Source organism: Moschus berezovskii, chromosome 10 (assembly GCF_049115385.1).
Source record: "Moschus berezovskii isolate FMDL1 chromosome 10, NW_MosBer_1.0, whole genome shotgun sequence".
Classification (NCBI taxonomy): Eukaryota; Metazoa; Chordata; class Mammalia; order Artiodactyla; family Moschidae; genus Moschus; species Moschus berezovskii.
In genome coordinates this window covers 49,544,007-49,565,227 of record NC_142469.1, presented here as the reverse complement: position 1 = coordinate 49,565,227, position 21,221 = coordinate 49,544,007, and the positions used below count along the sequence as shown (strand labels likewise).

At 38.8% G+C, this 21,221-nt stretch overlaps 1 long non-coding RNA gene across 1 annotated transcript; it reads left to right on the top strand.

Moving 5' to 3' along the window:
- The first annotated feature begins 14,446 nt into the window (after positions 1 to 14,446).
- Positions 14,447 to 20,362, top strand: LOC148776318 (uncharacterized). Its single transcript, XR_016038424.1, has 3 exons — positions 14,447 to 14,520; positions 15,766 to 15,821; positions 20,271 to 20,362. It is a non-coding gene; the product is annotated as an uncharacterized LOC148776318 (long non-coding RNA).
- The last annotated feature ends 859 nt before the right edge of the window (positions 20,363 to 21,221 follow it).

The window sequence follows — 21,221 nt, the reverse complement described above, 5'->3', positions numbered from 1 at the left end:
CAATGTCCACAGAAACCCCAAGAGCCCTGTTTTGTAGAAAGAAGGGGGGAAAAACTCCACCAAAGATGTGCTCTTCTTCTTTTGAGCATTAATTAAGACTGTAAATCACAGGCCACATGAAACAACTGTATACGACAGAACGTGGATGGTCGGGGGAATTCTGCTGGGCTTGTGTGATCAGTCTGAATACCTACACCGGAGCCCTAATGGGAGGGCAGACTTCAAAGGGCAGTTTGGCATGAAGGAGAGGTCTGCTCCAGCAGGCAGGGAGAGAAAGAGTTGTAAAGTACCGGCTGCAAGGAAAATAGGTGGCGGGGGACCAGGAAGGAGGGGAAGAGAGAGAACAGAGTGGAGTGGTGGATTGTTTTAAAAAGTGCCAGATAGGTATTATATGATGTATTATTCCATTATCCTAAAATGGTGGCTTTAATTGTATCATTTGAGAGCTGTCTTCCAAAAAAACAAAACAAAACAAACCTCTATTTGCAGGGAGAGGAAACCATTGCTTATATTCTTCTTTTTTTTTTTTAACCTGAGTGTAATGTCCTTTGGCAGCTTTTTTTGACCATTTCACCATCTCTTCTGTTGGATCTCAGGCCACTTGGACACGTGTAGTTAGCTCATTACATGGTGATCCCCTGTGTGGGTTTGTAAATGTGAATTTACTTATTAATTCCCTTTCCTCAATGTAAAATCAGCCTTCGGCATGATAGAGCTGAGATAGTATTATTTTCTTTGGAGAGCTGTTCTGCATTCCTCTTCCACCCCAGAATATATGTTGAATATGTGCAATGAATATTTTTTCTTTTTCCTTCTTTTAAGGCTGATTAAACATGTTCTTTGTGTTCAGAGATAATGTGATGGATATTCCTTTCCAACATATGCCTCTTTCTCTTCTGGTACTGCTGGATTTGTGTTGATTTTTTACCTCATATTGACTTCGTCCAGTGCCTCTTGGTCCAATTGTGTGTATTTTTAGCATAGCAGTTCAAGTCTAAGGTTAATTCCAAGTTCATGGCTATGGAACAGAACTTTAATGTTGGACCTTTGCTTCATGAGTGTTGTATTCTAACCAACAGAGGTAATGCCACTGAGAGTTAAACATGGCCACTCATTGAAAATATTGTCTGTGGGTCATGATAGTGAGCCGTTGAAAGCAAATTGAATATCGAAGCATAAGGGCTTGGTTAAAGAAATCAATGTGTTCATGTAATGGAATACTAAAACAGTACAGAAACATATGCATTTGTATAGAAATGTGTTCACAATGTATCATTAAGTTAAAAACAATATGTATGTTTGATTTTGTTTTTCCACTTTATTGAGGTATAACTGAAGCAAACCAAACTACTCATATTTAAAGTGTACAATTTGATGAGTTTTGACATCTGCAGATACCTGCAAATTCATCACCACACTCAATATAATAAATATTCTATCCATTCCCCTCAAAAATGTTTCGTTATGCCTCTTTGTAATCCTATTAATCTATTCCTCCTTCCACCCCTGTCCATAGGCAAACACTGATCTGCTTCCTACCACTATAAATTAGATTGCGTATTCTAGAGTTTTATGTAAATGGACTCATGCAGTCCATGTTCATCTGTCTTCTCTCACTTAGCATAATGGTTTTGATATTCACCCATATTGTTGTGTGTATCAAGAGTTCATCCCTTTATGCTGCTGAATAATACCCCACGGTCTGTTCATCTCGTGATGGTTGTTGTTCTACTTATAGCTCCCTAGTAGTTTTTCTTTATTTCTTGGCCTTATGGAATCTCACTTAAAGGATTCTAAGCCCGTTCAGTCAGAGACTCAAGGAGACCCACCTGCAGATATCTTAAACTTTTCCTCTGCAGAGCTCCCTTCTGTTTGGTTCTTTGCCATACAAATTCCAATCACCTCTGCTGCCTTATTCCTTGATATTTGGCACCTCAGGTTATTGAGATGGCAGTAGTCTTCTTGGGGTCCTTTCATTCGCTGTATCTTGTAGATGCTTAGGCAGAAATCTGGGAGGTGGTAGGGCTCATCCTGTTAGTTTTTCATCTCTCAGAGATCACAGTTCTATGTTGTCTATTCTGTATCTCAAAATATTTGTTTCATATTTTTGTCCAGCGCTCAATTGGCTTTAGTTGGAGAGCTGGTTTAGAACTAATTACTCAGTTGTAACTGTCAATGTTAAGTTCACATGTATTGTTATAGTGATACCTAACATTGAGTGTGAAGATTTGTTTTTGAAAATCTTAACAATTTTCCAAAAGGGGAAGGTGGCTCTTAGAAAGTATTGTTATCGTCTTACTTCTCAGGGCAAGTAAACCACTTTAATAAGATTCGGTGGGAGTGCAGAATCGGGAAGCATTTGTAGTACAGTTCATATTCCTATGACAGGAAGAAATCTTACTGACTTAGATTTCTTTGAAATCTTTTTTCATTAGGAGCTTTCTTCATTGACTAGAGTGAACCAAAGCTAACACAGAACAATTAAACTATTTCAAATGCCCATTTACCAGATGAAAACCCATGTAACTCGTATAGTCCAAGGAAGTTTGGTTTGGGATGTGTGTAGTATCTGCTTAATGAAACAGAAAGAGTCCAGGCTACAACTTTTTGTTTTCCTTCAAACACATTCCCTAGCTGACAGATACTATTGATAAAAAACAACTTGTTTCAAAATCAGAGGAAAAAACGTACAGCCTTTATTTTTGGTGTTTCTGTAATATGTGCTATTATCATCCAAAGATTTAGGTAAAGGTTACAAAAAGGAAAATGCACATATAACTTATGGAATAGACATACAGCTGATAAAAACCCTTGCCTTTTATTCTACTCTTGCTTTGGGAATCAACCAGTGTTGTATGGCTTGATTTTTGACTAGAAACATCTAGAAATTTTCTCATATCAGTTCAGTTCAGTCGCTCAGTCATGTCTGACTCTTTGTGACCCCATGAATAGCAGCACGCCAGGCTTCCCTGTCCATCACCAACTCCCGGAGTTTACCCCCACTCATGTCCATCAAGTCGGAGATGCCATCCAGCTACCTCATCCTCTGTCGTCCCCTTCTCCTCCTGCCTCCAATCCCTCCCAGCATTAGGGTCTTTTCAAATGAGTCAGCTCTTCTCAAGAGGTGGCCAAAGTATTGGAGTTTCAGCCTCAGCATCAGTCCTTCCAATGAACACCCAGGATTGATCTCCTTTAGGATGGGCTGGTTGGATCTCCTTGCAGTCCAAGGGACTCTCAAGAGTCTTCTCCAACACCACCGTTCAAAAGCATCAATTCTTCAGCGCTCAGCTTTCTTCACAGTCCAACTCTCACATCCATACATGACCACTGGAAAAACCATAGCCTTGACTAGACGGACCTTTGTTGGCAAAGTAATGTCTCTGCTTTTTAATATGCTATCTAGGTTGGTCATAACTTTCCTTCCAAGGAGTGTCTTTTAATTTCATGGCTGCAATCACCATCTGTAGTGATTTTGGAGCCCCCAAAAATAGTCTGACACTGTTTCCACTGTTTCCCCATCTATTTCCCATGAAGTGATGGGACCAGATGCCATGATCTTAGTTTTCTGAATGTTGAGCTTTAAGCCAACTTTTTCAGTCTCCTCTTTCACTTTCATCAAGAGGCTCTTTATTCCTCTGCACTTTCTGCCATAAGGGTGGTGTCATCTGCATATCTGAGGTTATTGATATTTCTCCCGGCAATTTTGATTCCAGCTTGTGCTTCTTCCAGCCCAGCGTTCCTCATGATGTACTCTGCACAGAAGTTAAATAAGCAGGGTGACAATATACAGCCTTGACGTACTCATTTCCTATTTGGAACCAGTCTGTTGTTCCATGTCCAGTTCTAACTGTTGCTTCCTGACCTGCACACAGGTTTCTCAAGAGGCAGGTCAGGTGGTCTGGTATTCCCATCTCTTTAAGAATTTTCCACAGTTTATTGTGATTCACACAATCATAAGTCTCAACAAACCCTCACCAATTACTTGACTAGAACAATTCCCAGAGTTTGCTTTATTTAGTTTATATTTGCCTTGTGACTGTTTTTGTATTGTGGCAAAATGCACATAAGACTTACTATCTTACCCATATTTTAGAGTATAGTTAAATGATATTAAGTACATTCGTATTGTTTTCCAACCATCACTACCATCTATCTCCAGAGATCTTTTCATCTTGTACAACTAAAACTCTCAGCATAATGTCATTAAGGTACATCCATGATAGAGCATATGTCAGAATTTTCTTCCTTTTTAAGGCTACATAATATTCTATTATATATATTCATAATATCTGGCTTATCCATTCATCAGTCAATGTACAATTGAGTTGTTTCCAAGTTTTATCTATTATAAATAATGCTTCTGTGAACAGGAGTGTACAATATCTTTTTTATATTCCACTTTCAGTTCTTTTAGGTATATACCCAGAAGTGGATTTTCTGAACTATAAAGTAATTTTATTTTTAATTCTTTGAGGAATCACTATACCGTTGTCCACAGTGGCTGCAACATTTTGCAATCTAACCAACCATGCACAAAGATTCATTTTATTCATAAGTGCGCCAACACTTGTTATTTTCTGGGTTTTTGATAGTAGAGTATTCTCTCATCATGGTTTTGATTTGCATTTCCTTGTTGATTAGTGATGCTAAGCATCTTTGCATGTGTTTACTGACCATTCATATGTCTTCTTTGGAGCAATGTCTATTCAAATCCTTCACCTACTTTAAAAAATTTTTCTCATGTATCATGCTAGCTTCTTTTTTTCAATATTTATTTATTTTTGGCTGTACTGGGTCCTCGTTGCTGCAAGGGCTTTTCTCTGGTTGTGGCAAGTGAGGGCTGCTCTCTAGTTGCAGTGCCCGGGCTTCTCACTGCAGTGGCATCTGTTACTGTGGAGCACGGGCTTCAGTAGTTGCAGCATGTAGGGTCGGTAGTTGCAGTTCCTGGCCTCTAGAGCATAGGCTCGGTAGTTTTGGCGCACTGGCTTGGTTGCTCCGTGGCATGTGGGATCTTCCCAGATCAGGGATCCAACCTACGTTTCCTGTACTGGCAGGCAGATTGTTCACCACTGAGCCATGAGGGAAGCCCCTTTGCCTACTTTTGAATTAGAATTGTTTTTTTTGTTGTTATTGAGTTTTAGGAGTTCTTTATATATATTCTGAATATTAATGTCTTTATATATAATTTGCAAATATTTTCTTCCATTTCATTTGTTACTTTTCACTCTAGATAGTATCCTTTGATACACAGATTTTAATTTTCATGGTCTGTATGGATGTGAGAGTTGGACTGTGAAGAAAGCTGATCGCCGAAGAATTGATGCTTTTGAACTGTGGTGCTGGAGAAGACTCTTGAGAGTCCCTTGGACTGCAAGGAGAGCCAACCAGTCCATTCTAAAGGAGATCAATCCTGGGTGTTCATTGGAAGGACTGATGCTGAAGCTGAAACTCCAATACTTTGGCCACCTCAAGCGATGAGTTGACTCAATGGAAAAGAGTCTGATGCTGGGAGGGATTGGGGGTGGGAGGAGACAGGGACAACAGAGAATGAGATGGCTGGATGGCATCACCAACTCGATGGACATGAGTTTGAGTGAACTCCGGGAGTTGGTGATGGACAGGGAGGCCTGGGGTTCTGTGATTCATGGGGTTACAAAGAGTCGGACATGACTGAGCAACTAAACTGAACTGAACTGAATTTGTCTTTATTCTCTTTGTCTTTTGAAAGTTTGATAATAATGTGTCTCAGTGCAAATCTCTTTAAGTTCATCTTTCTTAAAGTTCGTTGAGCTTCTTGGTTGTTTATACTCATGTCTTTCATTAAATTTAGGAAAACTTTCGCCATTATTTCTTCAAATATTCTTTCTTTCTCTTTCCCTCTTTTCCTTCTGGGACTCCCATGGTGGGTGTTGGTCTACCTGACTTCCAAAATAATTGCATCAGACAGTTTTTTCCAGTGGGATTGTTATTTAGGTGGGGAGATGGATTCCTGATACTTCTTACTCCACCATCTTCCCAGAATCTCCTCCAGCTGCCATTTTGAACACATATATTGTATCCTTCTACATGTATTTTCAGAAATCTAATGCAAATTTGCATAAAATTTGTCAATCCTAATGACCCATTGCTAGAGGAGAGCAAATGAGGTGACATAAAAGTATGCGTTTTAAAAATATTTGTAAAATAACTAAAGTATCTTCTTTCTTTCTCACATTCTTTTAAGAAGCCTGTGAATTTAGAAATGCAGAAGTAGGTATGGTATAAGATTCCTTTTGATTTCTTGTGGTCATCTCTACCTTTTCAGCTTGTATTGTTGGGATGGGGAGAGACTAAGAGATTTCTTCAAAGGATAAGGACATTTCTTACAAAAGAGACAGGAAAGGAGAACTTCTGTGATGTAAATCTTTAGTACATCAAGAATTGAAAATTACATTTGGTCTGTGTGTTTAGAGAAGTCTTCCTAGGGTTTTCTTAAGAAATGAATCAATTCCTGTTACAGCTGTATAACACTGTAGCACATTAATTATAGAGAGAGGAATTATCCTCTATAGCTACTATTTTGGTTATTCATAAATGTTTCTGAAATATCATGCCAACTTATCAGACAAGTCTACATTCCTAAGCTCACTCATTTCAGGAAACAACCACAGCTTTTTTTTTTTTTTCTTTTTACTTAGTTTTTATTTTGTAAGGATTGAAATATAAGCTACCTGGAATTTGCTCCCTTTCATCTCTCCTTGTCATTAAATTCAAGTATATAATATCACCCTGATGTGTTCAGTGAAACATGATTAAAATTTTACTTAAAAAGTTAAAATCTAGTTTGTAAAATAATAGTACTAAATGGATTAGTCACAAATGTATTGTCATATAATATTAGAATTAAGTATTGCTAACATCCCTGCCTTAATCAGTTAGCTAGTCCATAGAGGCTTAGTGAGATTGTATTTAGCCTATTTCCCAAATGTCAATTAAGAAATGGTTTCATTTCCTAGTAAAGGTTCACCCGTGAAATCTCTCTGGCTTGTCCACCTCTGTGAATTCTCTGTTTCATTTCCTAGTAAAGGTTCACCCGTGAAATCTCTCTGGCTTGTCTGCCTCTGTGAATTCTGTATGTCCATCCCTCCTGCTCCCCTCCCCACACCTCTCTAGAAACTCTCTTCCTTTCCTCATCCCTAAGACCAAGGCTTTCCAAACATTCCCTGTGTGTTTGTACAATACATAGTGAGGAAGAAATGATTAAGCAGCGAAATGTTTGAAAGTCAGCTAAATGCAAGGATTATCGTCTATTTAACTCTTTCTTATCTTGATCTGAGAGGGGTTTAATGGCTGGATCTATTGTTCTCCTTTTCTTGGCATTAATGAAGAAGTCATAGCATCCAGCTGATTTCCAGAGGTGGCTCAAAGTGACTTGCTGAATTGATTTATTTTTTTTCCCTCCTTACAACTAGACTGGAGTAATGGAGAGCATGGTATTGTTAGAATAAATACACATAATACAAGCACACCACCTCTGTCCACATTCAAACCAGTGTGTTTAGCCTCTAATAAAAGGATTGAAGGGGCTTGCAGATAGTCTGCTTAAGAGATATACTGCTAGTTTCTGTTCTACTTTCTCGGTGATTAGGAATCCCATCAGTAGCAGCCAGCAGCTTCTCTGTATAAAGCAGACTTTCCAGTTCTAACCTGTATCTTGTGGGCTCAGGTGTTGTCAGAATACATACCTGTCTATAGTAGGTCAGAAGTTTACCTATTTCTTATTTTTCATAGTTAGAAGAATAATTATTAACTTGCATTTTATGAATTAAGAATAAAAACTCCATTTTTAATGTTAACAGCTTGGTGTGTGTCCTTTATCGCCTTCTTCCATAATCATATAATTATAGAGGAACATAAAGTTATACAACATTTTCTGTCATTGTCTTTGAAAAACAGGTTATATTGTGTATCTTGCTCTTCTCAATAAATGTGTGAGGGAAATCCTTCTAAGCCTATTACAGATCCAACTTCTATTTAATTTATGCCTGTCATTCATTGGTATGACTATGTCGATGTATTCCTCATTCTCTGTTAAAGGGCATTCATTAATTTCTTATTTTTTCCCACTACAAACCACACAATCATCTAGGAGAGGTAATGGTGACATAGATGCTGAAATTGAACTGCTTGGATTAGAATCCTGTTAACACCACTTACCAACTTTTTGATCTTAGGCAAGTTACTCAACCACTGTCTGCCTCATTTTCCTCCTCTGAAAATGGAAAAAATGAGAGCATTTACCTCCCATATCTCTTGCACAGCAAAGCTGAGCACTTGCCTAGCTTTAGGGCAAAAATAATTCAGTTCACCTGTTCAGCTTTGTTTGGAAGAAGGGGTCAATGTAAACCTTCAGGCTGTGTCCTTCTTGGGGAGGTGGGCGGGGCTGGGATGGGGGTAGGATGGGCTTTCTAAGGATCTTCTGGAGGCTAAGGACTCATAGTTGTTGTATGTTTGGCATCGAGTGGGGATACCATCCAGATTTCACCCTGTCTTTCCATCCAAGTCTTAACCTCCACATCATTTCAGTTCAGTTCAGTCACTCAGTCATGTCCAACTCTTTGTGAGCCCATGGACCGCAGCACGCCAGGCCTCCCTGTCCATCACCAACTCCTGGAGTTTACTCAAACTCATGTCCATCGAGTTGGTGATGCCATCCAGCCATCTCATCCTCTGTCATCCCCTTCTCCTCCCACCTTCAATCTTTCCCAGCATCAGGGTCTTTTCCAATGAGGTAGCTCTTTGCATCAGGTGGCCAAAGTATTGAAGTTTCAGCTTCAGCATCAGTCCTTCCAATGAATAGTCAGGACTGATTTTCTTTAGGATGGACTGGTTGGATCTCTTTGCAGTCCAAGGGACTCTCAAGAGTCTTCTCCAACACCACAGTTCAAAAGCATCAATTCTTCAGCGTTCAGCTTTCTTTATGGTCCAACTCTCACATCCATACATGACTACTGGAAAAACCGTAGCCTTGACTAGATGGACCTTTGTTGACTTGACTAGATAAAGTAATGTCTCTGCTTTAAACTTCCATATAGATGAGTTGAAAGCCGCCTTTCCCCCATCCAGTCCTGCCCAGCCCCACCAGTTGCTCCCTACTTGGATTTGGGTTGAGCACTGCAAGCCATCATCTTCCTGAAATCCCATCCAGAAGAAAACTATCTACCTAGACTTGGCCTCACAGAAATATATTTTTCTGCTTAACGAATTCAAAGTAAAGTATATACTTGCAATGCTGGATAATTCAATCAGAATAGACCTTGATAGTTAAAAAGTTATGTGACTAATTCTTATAATATTGTGCAAGACCTAGGATTACTTGTACATGTGCTTATATCACTGGAATAGATTCTTAGTTAAAAAAGAAAAAGAACAGAAATGTTTCCTGTGTTGAATTCTGTCTCTTCTGCTCACAGGTCTTTGAGCTGGCATCCCTATTAATGTTACTATATGTCTCTGTTACTTTTCACTGATGTTCATTTGAGAGAGTCTTCTGTATGACAAAAAGCCTCCCCCTGGCCCCGTTCCCAGTGATGATATATTTTCACATTGCTAAAAACTTAGTATTTCTGGCCAGGAGCAGAATGAGTTAGTTGAGGAAGGTTCTAAAATTTTAAAAATATATGAAGCATGAAAGAAAGTGTGAAGTCGCTCAGTTGGGTCCAACTCTTTGCAACCCCGTAGACTATAGCCCACCAAGCTCCTCTGTTCATGGGACTCTCCAAGCAAGAATACTGGAGTGGGTAGCCATTCCCTTCTCCAGGGGATCTTCCTGACCCAGGAATATGAACCTGGGTCTCCAGCACTGCAGGCAAATTCTTTACCATCGGAACCACCAGGGAAGCCCACATAAGCATATTAATCTCAAATAATGGCTAAGAAAAAAAGTCATTGTTTAGGGAATTACTTCTTACTGTGTTGTTCTTTTATTTCTACTACTTCAAAATATGTGGATTTTCACCCTGAAAATTAAAGTGAAAGTGAGAGTCGCTTAGTCATGTCTAACTCTTTGCGACCCCATGGAATTCTCCAGGCCAGAATACTGGAGTGGGTAGCCATTCCCTTCTCTAGGGGATCTTCCCAACCCAGGTCTCTTGCATTGCGGACGGATTCTTTACCAGCTGAGCCACAAGGGAAGCCCCCGAAAATTAAAGTAATGCATACTAATTGTAGACAGTTTGGAAGCTACAAAAAAGTGTCACAATTAAGCCATCGGGTATGGTTATAAAGGAATAGCACAAGGGAGTTTTTTGGCATGATAGAATCACCCTGTAACTGATTGTTACAGGAATCTATACATGTGTAAAGATTCATAGAATTCACTTTACTGTATGATAATTGGAAAACAAAGTTAAACAAAAGTCGACCATCTATCAATGTAATTCCTCCATTTAGCTTTAATCATTTTCAACAGTTTAGTATAGTTCCTTCTACTATTTCTGTTACTACAACTACAGATACAGTCCTCTTTTACAAAATTGCTCTTTTATATATATGTATATACTGATTTTAAATATCTTGAACATTTTTTGGTATCATTAAATATCATTTTGAAGCATTTTTACATGGTTGGATAATATTCTATCATGAGATGTACCTAATTTATTTAACTATTCTCTTATTGTAGTATATTTCCACAATTGAGTGTGCAACAAAAGTTGTTAATTTAAGAGTAAAAATGCTTAACTTTTGCCCCTATTGGAATTATCCTCAGAAGAAAATCCTTTTCTCACCGGGAGCTGCAAAGATCTATTGCTTCTGCAGCCTCAACTCACGTCACTTACACAACCACAGCTGTGGTCCTTCCACCCCCAGAACTCACTGAGAACTTCTGGCTTGGGAGTGCTGAGATGCTTCTCTTCTTTCCATCCCACCTGGCCTCTGCCACTGTCCTCTTCCTCCCGCTCCAATCTACAAGGCTGACACCTTTAAGCGAGGCTTCCCTGATGGTCCAGTGGTTAAGACTCTGTCTTCCAATGCAGGGGATGTGGCTTCGATTACTTGTCTGGGAAATAAGGTCCCACAGGCTGTGGAGTATGGCCAAAATTTTTTGAAAGCTTCAACTTAAGAGTTCCCTCATAGAATGTCCTTCCTTGAACATCCTGTTCCCCGCCATTCCTCTCTTCTTTCACACAGCACCCTCTCTTTTTTCCTTTTCTATCACTTCCCACACGTGGTGATTATATTTTTACATTTACTTGTTTCGTGTCAGTCTCTCCCTTAATAATTAGCTCCATGAAGGGTAAGGGCCACGTCCATTTTGCTGAATACTGGACACCTGGTGCTTACTTAGCACAGTGCCTGCTACCCAGTGGGGACTCAGTAAATCATGGATGGCTACCTGACAGGCTGAGTGAACTGAATGAAGGGCTGTCCTGCTCTAGTAAGACACAGACCCAATAATGACGAAAATATGTTTGGAGAGCTTACATTCAGACTTTAGTTTTTTTAATCGAATTAACAATCAGTGGCATTGAGCTTAGTAAGTGACTGTCAGTAAACTTAGTTTAACAAAATGGGTTGAGATCCTGTTACTGTACACTGGAGTGACTATTTTAAAACCTAAGGAAAAGCTTTGCAGTTCTTTTTTGTATTGATTTTATGCCCTACTCCCTACCCCTACTCTCTCCCCACCTCCCCACCCACTTTTTTGTCAATGTATATCTATATTTTTTAAATTACCATTTTAAGTTCTCACTTTTTAAAGAAAAGCTTTACATTTTTTTCTCCCATCAACTACTTTCTCCCTTTTTGTTCTTCTTTATGTTGTTACTTAAAAAAAAAAAAAATCTCTTTCTCCACCCCTGCACAAACCCCAAATTATGTCAAAATTCTTAACTTCATTTCTCTTCCTTTGAACTGTTAGAAGATTTGAAAGTTGTAATTGAGTAATTAAATTGAGTACTAGGTAAAATTTGGCACAGTAATGTAAAACTGTTTGTGGGCTTGCTTCTTTTGTTTTTGTTGTTGTCTGTTTGTTTAATAAATCACTTGGTATTTTTTGCCCGGGGAAGCCAATAGGCTACCATCATTGAAAAGCATAAAATATATTCTATCCAGGGCAAACATTTGGGTGTGGAGGGAGAGTATCCAACATTAAATCACATAGCCTGTTTCTACCCTTCAGTTCTGTCAATCTTTTACTAATGCTTCCTAGAAAATCTTAATTGTCTAACCAAAAGTGGATCAAAAACCTTAAGTTAAAGGTTTGAATTCCTGCTACTTCCCGAGTAGGTAAATGGACCGTTCTAATTCTTGTGATGGTAGAGCCCAGAATAAGCTTGGTAGTCATCAAAGTGAGTTAATCAGGTTCCTTCTCAAAGGACATCCTATCCACCTAGATAAGACCAAGGAAAGGAGAAAAGATCACTCTGATTTCCAGTGAGAATCAGAAGATAACAAAAAAGACCATGAACATCATTTCTACTGAGGATTTTCCCCCCTCAAAATGAGAGGGATAAAAAAGGAGGTGAATATATAGACACCTTTAGAAATTTCACTTTCACTTCAAAGTGACTAGGAAACCAAATAAATGGCCAGAAATGTTAAATCCCGTTAACCGTTAAAGATAAGATAATTGAATACACTGTAAATGAAAAATATGGCATTGGGATATTTTTCAGATAATTAAAAAAACTTATATCTTTCTGGTATATTGATCACTGTGGCTAGAAAATGCAGTTTCTCAGCTGTCTTATCAATGTTCTAACTGATTCAGGAACTATCCTAATAAAACAGCATCCTAATTAACATAGTTCAGGTAGGTGTGAATAGCACTTTTAATCCTCAGAGCAGGAGCTGTTGCACAAACGGCAGCAGGGAGAGAGCCGTGTCAACAGGATTCAAAACCTGGATTAAGGGTCTCAAGTCCACTCTTTTATTGCTTTCCTTAAGACACGTGATTAAAAAAAATTAGTTTCATATTAGACTTCTTTTTAAAAGCAAATAAACTTTCCTGAGTTTGGTAGCTTTTCTTCTTGGTGTCTGGAACTATGCCCTCATTTATTATGATTTATTCTGGTGGCTCAGTGGTAAAGAAGCTCCCTGCCAGTGTAGGAGATACAGGTTCAATCCCTGGGTCAGGAAGATCCTCTGGAGAAGAAAATACAACCCACTCCAGTATTCTTGCCTGGAAAGTCCCATGGACAGAGAAGCCTGGTGGGCTGCAGTCTGGAGGGTTGCAAAAGAGTCGGACACAATTTAGCAACTAAACAACAACAATTCAAAATAGCATATATTAAAACAGTAATTAAAGTATAGATGATCAATAAAGCTAAGTATATGTGCTATACTACACTTTGTATAGTGTTCTGAGAAATCAGTGCTGTTGTTGTGTTTTATTAGTGGTTGAAAGTAGTTAAGAAATATTTTCATTAAAATCTGGTTGACACTGAAGATATTATTCTAAGAAACAATGGAGGGACAGAGGATAAATCTCCTTTGGCTTCTGTGTGGTTTTCATTGGTTTTCTCTGAAATGTGATGGATAAAATCACACAGAGATCGAAATCTATTTCTATGTGCTTCAGTCTGATGAGGGTATGGGGCAAAATTTAGAAGACCTTGGATTTTTAAAACTCAAACTAAATATAGTATTTACTAAGCGGAAGTTTAAGCAAAATCAATGTTTGCATTCTAGACAAATGTTCTAATTAACAATCCCTTCTCCCCACTCCAGATCTTCATGGCTGATTTTATTATAAAATACATTCTCACACCCATTGCCACCAAATGTCTGATTTTTCCCCTTAAGCAAGACAAAAAACCCCACCATTGTTACAGGAAAAGAAAGTATTAGTCCTAATCCTAACAGAGCTGCTTTAGAAAGAAAGCACACAAACACACTCACATACACAAACCCTTGGTAGGATGCTAATCAGGCCTATTCAAAAAAGCCCTAATTAATGTAATTAAAATCTGTCAGATCAAACTGATTAGCCTGATTCTCAAGCCAGAGTAGAGGGAGTGGAGTTCCCGGCGGGGTGGGGAGGGGAAGCAGGCACCACCAAGGTGGGGTTAGTTTTCAGTAGAAGGAGGTGGTTGGTCTCCAAGGTGATCAAAGCAACTTGTCTTTCATTTCCATGGAATAAGGACAGTGGGCTCCTGGCCGCAGATCTAGTTTCCTGCATCTCTAGTTCCTGGCCGGTCCTGAGCCTTTCAGGTGGGAGAAGCAGATCCTTTCTGGGCTGTGATGGAAGGCAGTGGAAAAGGCTGTTTGTCTTCACTCTTTGACAGCTAGAATACAAACATGTGAAGTATTTTTCATCTCCTGGCAATCCCCTATTGCAGTCTTTGGCCATGACCACTGACACACCAGCAGGAAGGAGACAAAGGCCATGTCATGTGATCATCCCGATAGGGCTGTTGACTCAGGCCTCTTTTGCAAAGAGAGCCACATTCTAGGAGGAGAGCCGCTCTGCACTGCTTTGCTCCAAGCAGCTCCTTCCAAGTCTGCAGGAGTATTCCAGGCCGATTGAGTGGAAAAGTGAGTATTTCATCAGCAACAGGAGAGAGGCTGATTGTAGCCAAATTAAATTAAAGAAGAATAAAGGACAAGTAAATAGAGGGTTAGGAAATTCTGAGCTTCTGATTGTTTCCTGAGAATATATTCTTTCCTACGGAGGGAAAATGGCATTCTTCCTAATAACAGTTTTTTTGAAGCTTCAAGTAAGATCATCATAGGTATTTTTCAATTTTTTATTGATTAAGGAATTTGAAAAGCAAGACACATTGAAAGATTCATGATCACATAGGAAGTGACCTATATGATCTTTCCTGGTTTCTTAAACTAGTAAGTGCAGAGGACCAGATGTCTTGGGTCTTCATAATTCTTTATACACATTGCATCTATTTTCATTTCTCTGCTAATACCTGTATCAGAAATACTAGGAAATGAAAGAAGAATGCCTAGTGGAGGTGAGGGAAGAATTTGGAGTTTTTATTCGTTTCCTTAATCATAAATACTACGTGTAGTATACACTTCATTTTTAATCACAATTTATGCAGTTTCTTTAGTTTTGAGGATGGTGAGAGAAGTAGTTACTTTGGGTTTTATTAGCATGATACATTTTAAAAATAGTCTTTTGCTTCCACCAAAGAAATAGGTCTTTGAATAGCGCATATCTTCTAGTCATTGTGTGTGGTATAGATGATCACACAAGAGTAGGATATAAAGAGGTAAATCTTTATTATGAGACATTCACTGGGACTTCCCAAGGGGAAAATGTATCCTAGGGTGGCCACTTCTTTCATCCTTATTTTCAGAGTTATGTTTCACTAGAACCTCTCATAATAGTTGCACCAAAGGAATAAGAATCACATGGACTTTCACTAAAATTGTAAAGACTAATAAGAAAACTATTTATAGTAATGGAGAGAGTAAGGGCCAGGAGTTGAGAACCTGTATAGTTGTCAGTTTTCACTGTTGATTAGCCAAGTGTGAGCAAATCCCATTCCTCTCTGATCCTTGGCTTCCTTGGAGCTAAAACTAGGAGCTGGCTAGGAGAACTGCACAATTCTAAAAGTCTGGGACATTTTAATAAACAAACTCAAAGTAGAGGGAGAGTCTTTCTTTTTTTTAGCTGTAAAACTTCAGATTTGGCACTTCTTAAACAGCTTATACCAGAAATTCTAAAATGTAGTGGCAAATAGTAAATGGGTGTTATGCCTTTGTTTATATTTTGTTTGGTCTGAATAACTAGACTTTGGAAAATGCCTCTCCCTTTTCCAGACTGATGGCACCAGCTCTGCATCTCTCAAAAACAACATCTCTGGAAGAAGCAATGCGTGAGTGGACATGGGCAGGACTGGGGCACTCAGAACTGATCACACTATGTTATCCTGATGTCAGCAGCTTAGCTCTCTGTCCACAGCCATACTGATCAGGCTAGGCCAAGCCTATGTCTGACTTAGCCCCCTCTTCTCGAAATTTCACAATTTTATGACTCTTCTGGTTGCACTGATAGCCTTGAAAAAGACAACTTAGTTAGTTAGCAGTAAAGTTTGGCTGCCTGGTCAGCACAGGGTCTTATCAGGAGGGAAATGCACTTCAGTATTTTATGGAATACTGAAGGCCAGAAAGGCAAGGGAAAGCTTTTCTCGCCTACCTTGGTGTTACTTTTGTCTTGCTTCAGAGTTAACCTTTTCCATTCCTTAGTATATTAGAGTTTTGTGGGGTGTTTCCCCCAAAAAAAACATGAGAGAAAAGCTTTCTCCAACTCTAGATTTGCACTTTTGGAGGCAGGCAGCAGAGTACAAGGAAGGGGAAGTGGTGACAGGGGTGAGTTGTAAAGACCCTGATTGTAGAAAGCAAACAGGTTGCAGCCTCCAAAGCCCATTATGCTACCTCTACTGTTTCTACAGAGAAGAACCTGGTGACAACTATTGAAATCTTTAACCTCCTTTTACCAACAATTGTTAGGTGACTGACCAAATTTTATGCATCTAATTTCTAGACAGATTTATCTTCCATGTATCTGTTAGTAAATAAACACTTCCTTTACCCCCCACCCCCCGAGTATGAAGCCCTGGCCTTCTCTTTGTCTCCTGGCTACCTCTCTTCTCCCTACTCCCCACCCCTTCAAGTTTTGGCCAAAGTAACTTTCCAGATATACTTCCCACAATCCTGTAAGAGGCCCTCGTTTCAGAGTAGATGGGGAGAAGGGCTGTGTTCTTCCCCTCCTTTCCACCTCTGCACTCCAGCCGCAGCTGCTGGGAGTTCACCCACAATGGTGCCACCATTCCCCACAGTAGTTTTTGAGGCTCAGCTCAGAGGACACCTTCCCCTGGACACCCATGACTGATTGCTCTTTCCTCTCTGCATTTCCTGCATCACTTTCGTGGCATCTATCACATCCTGCCTAGGACTGTATGCAAGTGTGCACACATACATGTGCAGCACCATGCCAAACAGGAAACGCAGCTGGCAACAAGGTCCTAATTTATTTGAGCATCTTTCTCAGTACCTGGTGCAATGTCTGCGATAACTGTTTGCTGAGCGAATGAATATAGAAAAGGATGATGATGATGCCTTTACCCTTCAATTCAATTAGGTCCCTTCGTTTCCTGATTCTCGGTTTCTTATCTTTTTGGCCTTGATAACGAAAATTGAGGTGATCAGGAATTTCAAACACATACTTCCCTACAACCCCACCTCTATCCCCACTAAATTTTATGCTACTTCTTTAGTTCTCCAAGTGCAAAATAATAAATTATTTGCAATTCCAAACCGTTTAAGATTTGGTGGAGAGGAAGGTAGTGAATAAGGAGTGCGGGTACTAGTCTCAGCCCCGAGGCTGGTGTGATATGAATTTGGAGAAGTCACCTAATCTTATTGGGCCACTGTTTCTGCTTCTATGAAATGAGGGGATTAGACTGACACAAAGTGATTCTCTGACATGGGCCTTGGGCCCTCAGGTTGCCCAATCAGATTTCTGCCTTTATCTATTCCACTTGCAGAGCACAGTAAGATTTTAATAGGTTTAATAGAAGAAAAAAAGCTAATTAGTGGTAGCTCCACTACTGGAAAAAAAGAAGTTTGGATATTGTTATACTGTACTACATTATCTATAAGGTTCCACGCATGTGTGCGAGCTCAGTCGCTTCAGCTATTTCCAACTCTTTGCAACTTGATGGACTGTAGCCAGCCAGGCTCCTCTGTCCATGGGATTCTTCAGGCAAGAATACTGGTGTGGATTGCCATTTCTTTCTCCAGGGGATCTTCCCCACCCAGGGATCGAACCTTCATCTCCCCCATTGCAGGCAGATTCTTTACCCACTGGGCCATCTGGGAAGCCCAGTTCCATATAGAATTCTAAAATTGTGTGATTTTAAGAGAGTATGAGGAAAGTTTTACTAAAATTAAAATGAAAGCCTAAAAGAGAATTATTACACATAGGAATTTTTAAACCAGAATTATTTATGGTCCTTTAGTAAATAAAAATATTGCGGTTCTTTTTAAATTAAAAGAAACATTTTGCCAAAACAGATGAGATTTTTTGAAAATAGTGAGCTGTCTTCTTTCCAGGCTTGCTAGGTTTTCTCCCTTCATCCATTTCTCTTACCAAGACAAAACTTCCCTCCCTACGGAAGGCTCAGTATGGACTTGCTCGTTTTGTTTGATAAATTTCTTATAGAGTTAGACCTTCTACAACATATGAGTCAGTTCTTAGGTGGATTTTGGTCATTCATCCTTTCTCTTTTCTTGAGGTAAAATAAAGCAAAGCAGTTTACTCATACCTAAGCTACTGAGAGAGCATTATTCCAAATTTACAAGTAGTGGAAAACATTTTAAAAGGACGTGTATTTAAGGAAAGAATTGTATACTTTTCATTCTTATAATCCAATGATAAATTGTACTTAGAAAAAATGTATAAAATATATTTGGGAAAGGACACTCATAAAATCTTTACATCTGTTTGAATGGTTTTGCTGCTATATCTATAGTCTTGTATCGGTTTTCTAAAAGAAAAACAAAACAAAACTTTTTACTGGAAAATTCAGACTTCATCTGTCAAAAGATCACAATTTTAACCATTTAGTTTATCTATTTTTTGCCTTTAAAATCTTTAGGCCCAACTGAAAAGAAACTTAAGAAAGATCAGAAAGCAAAAATATCTCCTTGATTATACCTAGGAGTGAAAAGCATGGTAACAAGAAAATGTGACATGTGATATGGCCCTTGTTAATCGTTAACTCTTTGAGTTGAACCTAGCTCCTTAAACAAACATAACCACGGTGGGATGGGTCCTCTTTCCCCTGTAGACCCAGGCTTAGGGACTAAGCTGGAGGACTGAGGAGGCCTCTTCCCCAAACTTAGAGAGTGGACTCTCAGCAGGAGGGCTTTCACTGTCTCTTCAAACAGGAAGGGAAGGAGTCATGTTACTTCAACTGCTATTTTCACATAAAGACTAAAGAGAAGGGGGACTGGTTTTGTAAATGTCTTTCAGATCAGAGGGTAGCTGACCTGGCTTTCTCAGCTGTTATTTTGCTTGTTTAAATGACCCGTTGTCTGAACAGGTGTGTGGTACAGCGAAGGGTTGCTTAGGATAGCTGGCATAACTTTCTTTTCCGGGCTAGAAGTAGACCACAACATGGCTTGTCCAGGAAGATTCTGGAGTCTGAACTTTTGAAGGGGGAATGATGCTGAAACGTGAATTTTCTTTATAGAAGGAAAAAATTATTTTTGAAGCAGTGAGTGGATGATCTGTGATGGTTATACTGTATTTGGGGAATGATATTGCCTTTAAGTTTTTTTCCATATATAAATTGGATAATTAAGATTTACATTTTTTAAAAAAAATTAACATTATGCTAAGTGAAATAATCAGACACAAAAGGACAAATGTATGTTTCCAGTTACGTGAGTTACATGAAATTGTTTGATTTTTAGAGACATTAAGTAGAATACAGGTTACGAAGGACCAGAGGAGGGGAGAAATGCAGAGTTGGTGTTTAGCGGGTTTGGAGATCATGAAAAAGTTCTGGAGATGAAGAGTAGTGAAGGTTGCATACCAGTGTCAAAGTGCCTAATACCACTGTACACTTAAAGATGGTTAAAATGGTAAATATTATGTATTTTTTGCCCAGTTTTAAAAAAATAGTTTATCATAAGTATTGTTCAAAGACATTTTTATTATAAGACTTACCAAAGGGAGTCTGGAGAAGTTTGGTTCAGTGACATGGAGATTAACATGACTAAGACACAAGGAGTTGCTTGGTCTTGCTTTTTAAGTGAACCGAGTCTTTGGGTAATTATTTTTTTCTGTTTTGTGGAAGTTTTTCCACATCCTGTGTGTTAAAGGCATGGTCGCCTTGAATTTCTAGTTAGATGCCTTTTTATCTCTTTTAGGCTTTATGTGCTTTACACTTAATCAACAATTCTAAAAATAATTATCAACTTGATGTTAATATTTACCTCATCACACTGTCACAGTAAAATACCCAGCATGTTAAATTCAGTAGTTACTTTGGATCCTTTGTTGTCTCCTGGTTGTTAGCCATTGATGATGATTTGGTGGGATGGCAGATTTACATTCAAACACTTCTTAACTAGGTGTGTTTAAATCATATAACATTAAAAATTCATGGTGATCATCCAGAAGTTATTAAAATGTAAAGACTGTAATATATTATTTTCTACAATTTTACTCCTTAATTTAAAGTTATTGTTTAGAGTGAAATTTTATTTTAATTAAATTTGAGTTTTAAAATAAATGTATTCCTTATTTTCTTCAGTTTAGGCAAACTGGACCCAATTTCACTTCCTGCTTCCCCTGGTGATTTTATTTCTACCAGTTTTAAGAGCATGGAGACTCCCTTCTTCTCTCGTCTCCCTCTCTCCCCAAGAAGAAAAGACTTTCTGCAGTCTAGGATCAAATAATCTAATTAAATTTGTAGTCAAAACATCTTTGAACCTGAAAGAAGTAAGATCTCTTACTAAAAACTAGAACAATCAAAAATTAAGACAGCCAAATGAGAATGAAGCAGAAATGCTACGTCATAAGTAATTTCTTTTGAATGGCAGTTTCCTCTTCACATGTGTTTTTTACCCCTGCACTTCATTTACAATTTAAAAAACAGAAAACACTGTTGCAATCCAGATTATAAATATATATTCTATTCTATTGTGTCCTGATTCCTTTTTATATATACCTTTTATTAGTACCGAAGGATGCTAACAAAACTTTAAAAGTGCTCTAAAATTTTGCTCTAAAGAGGCTTGCTTGTTTTCACTGAGGCCTAGCTCTTGAGTAAAAGGGTTGAAGTTAAAATTGGGTTCCCTGAACTGAGAGAGGCTTCCTGAATAAAAGTGTCTTGGCTAATGTCCTTTTTTATGGTTTATTTTAGCAGTAGCACTGGGCCTCCCCCAAATGTTTACAGTCCCCTGTTTGGGTAGAAAGTTCAAGCCTCGGAGCATCCTTAGCCCCTGGTTTACAGAGTGGTGGGGTAGTTTGAATGAGTGTCTAGGGTACAAAGGTTATGAACTACTTGTAACAACTTCCAGAATAAAAGCCCCTCTGGGGTTTCACTGCAGAGCTTGATCATTGGGTTGGTCTCTTTTTTTTCATGGAGACTAAACTCTTGGATCATAGGTCACCTGCTGGAAGCATCAGTCTGCCTACTGCTTGTTGAAGCAGCCGACCCCAAGACTGATAGTGTCTGAGGTGGCTGTCATTATTCTATTGA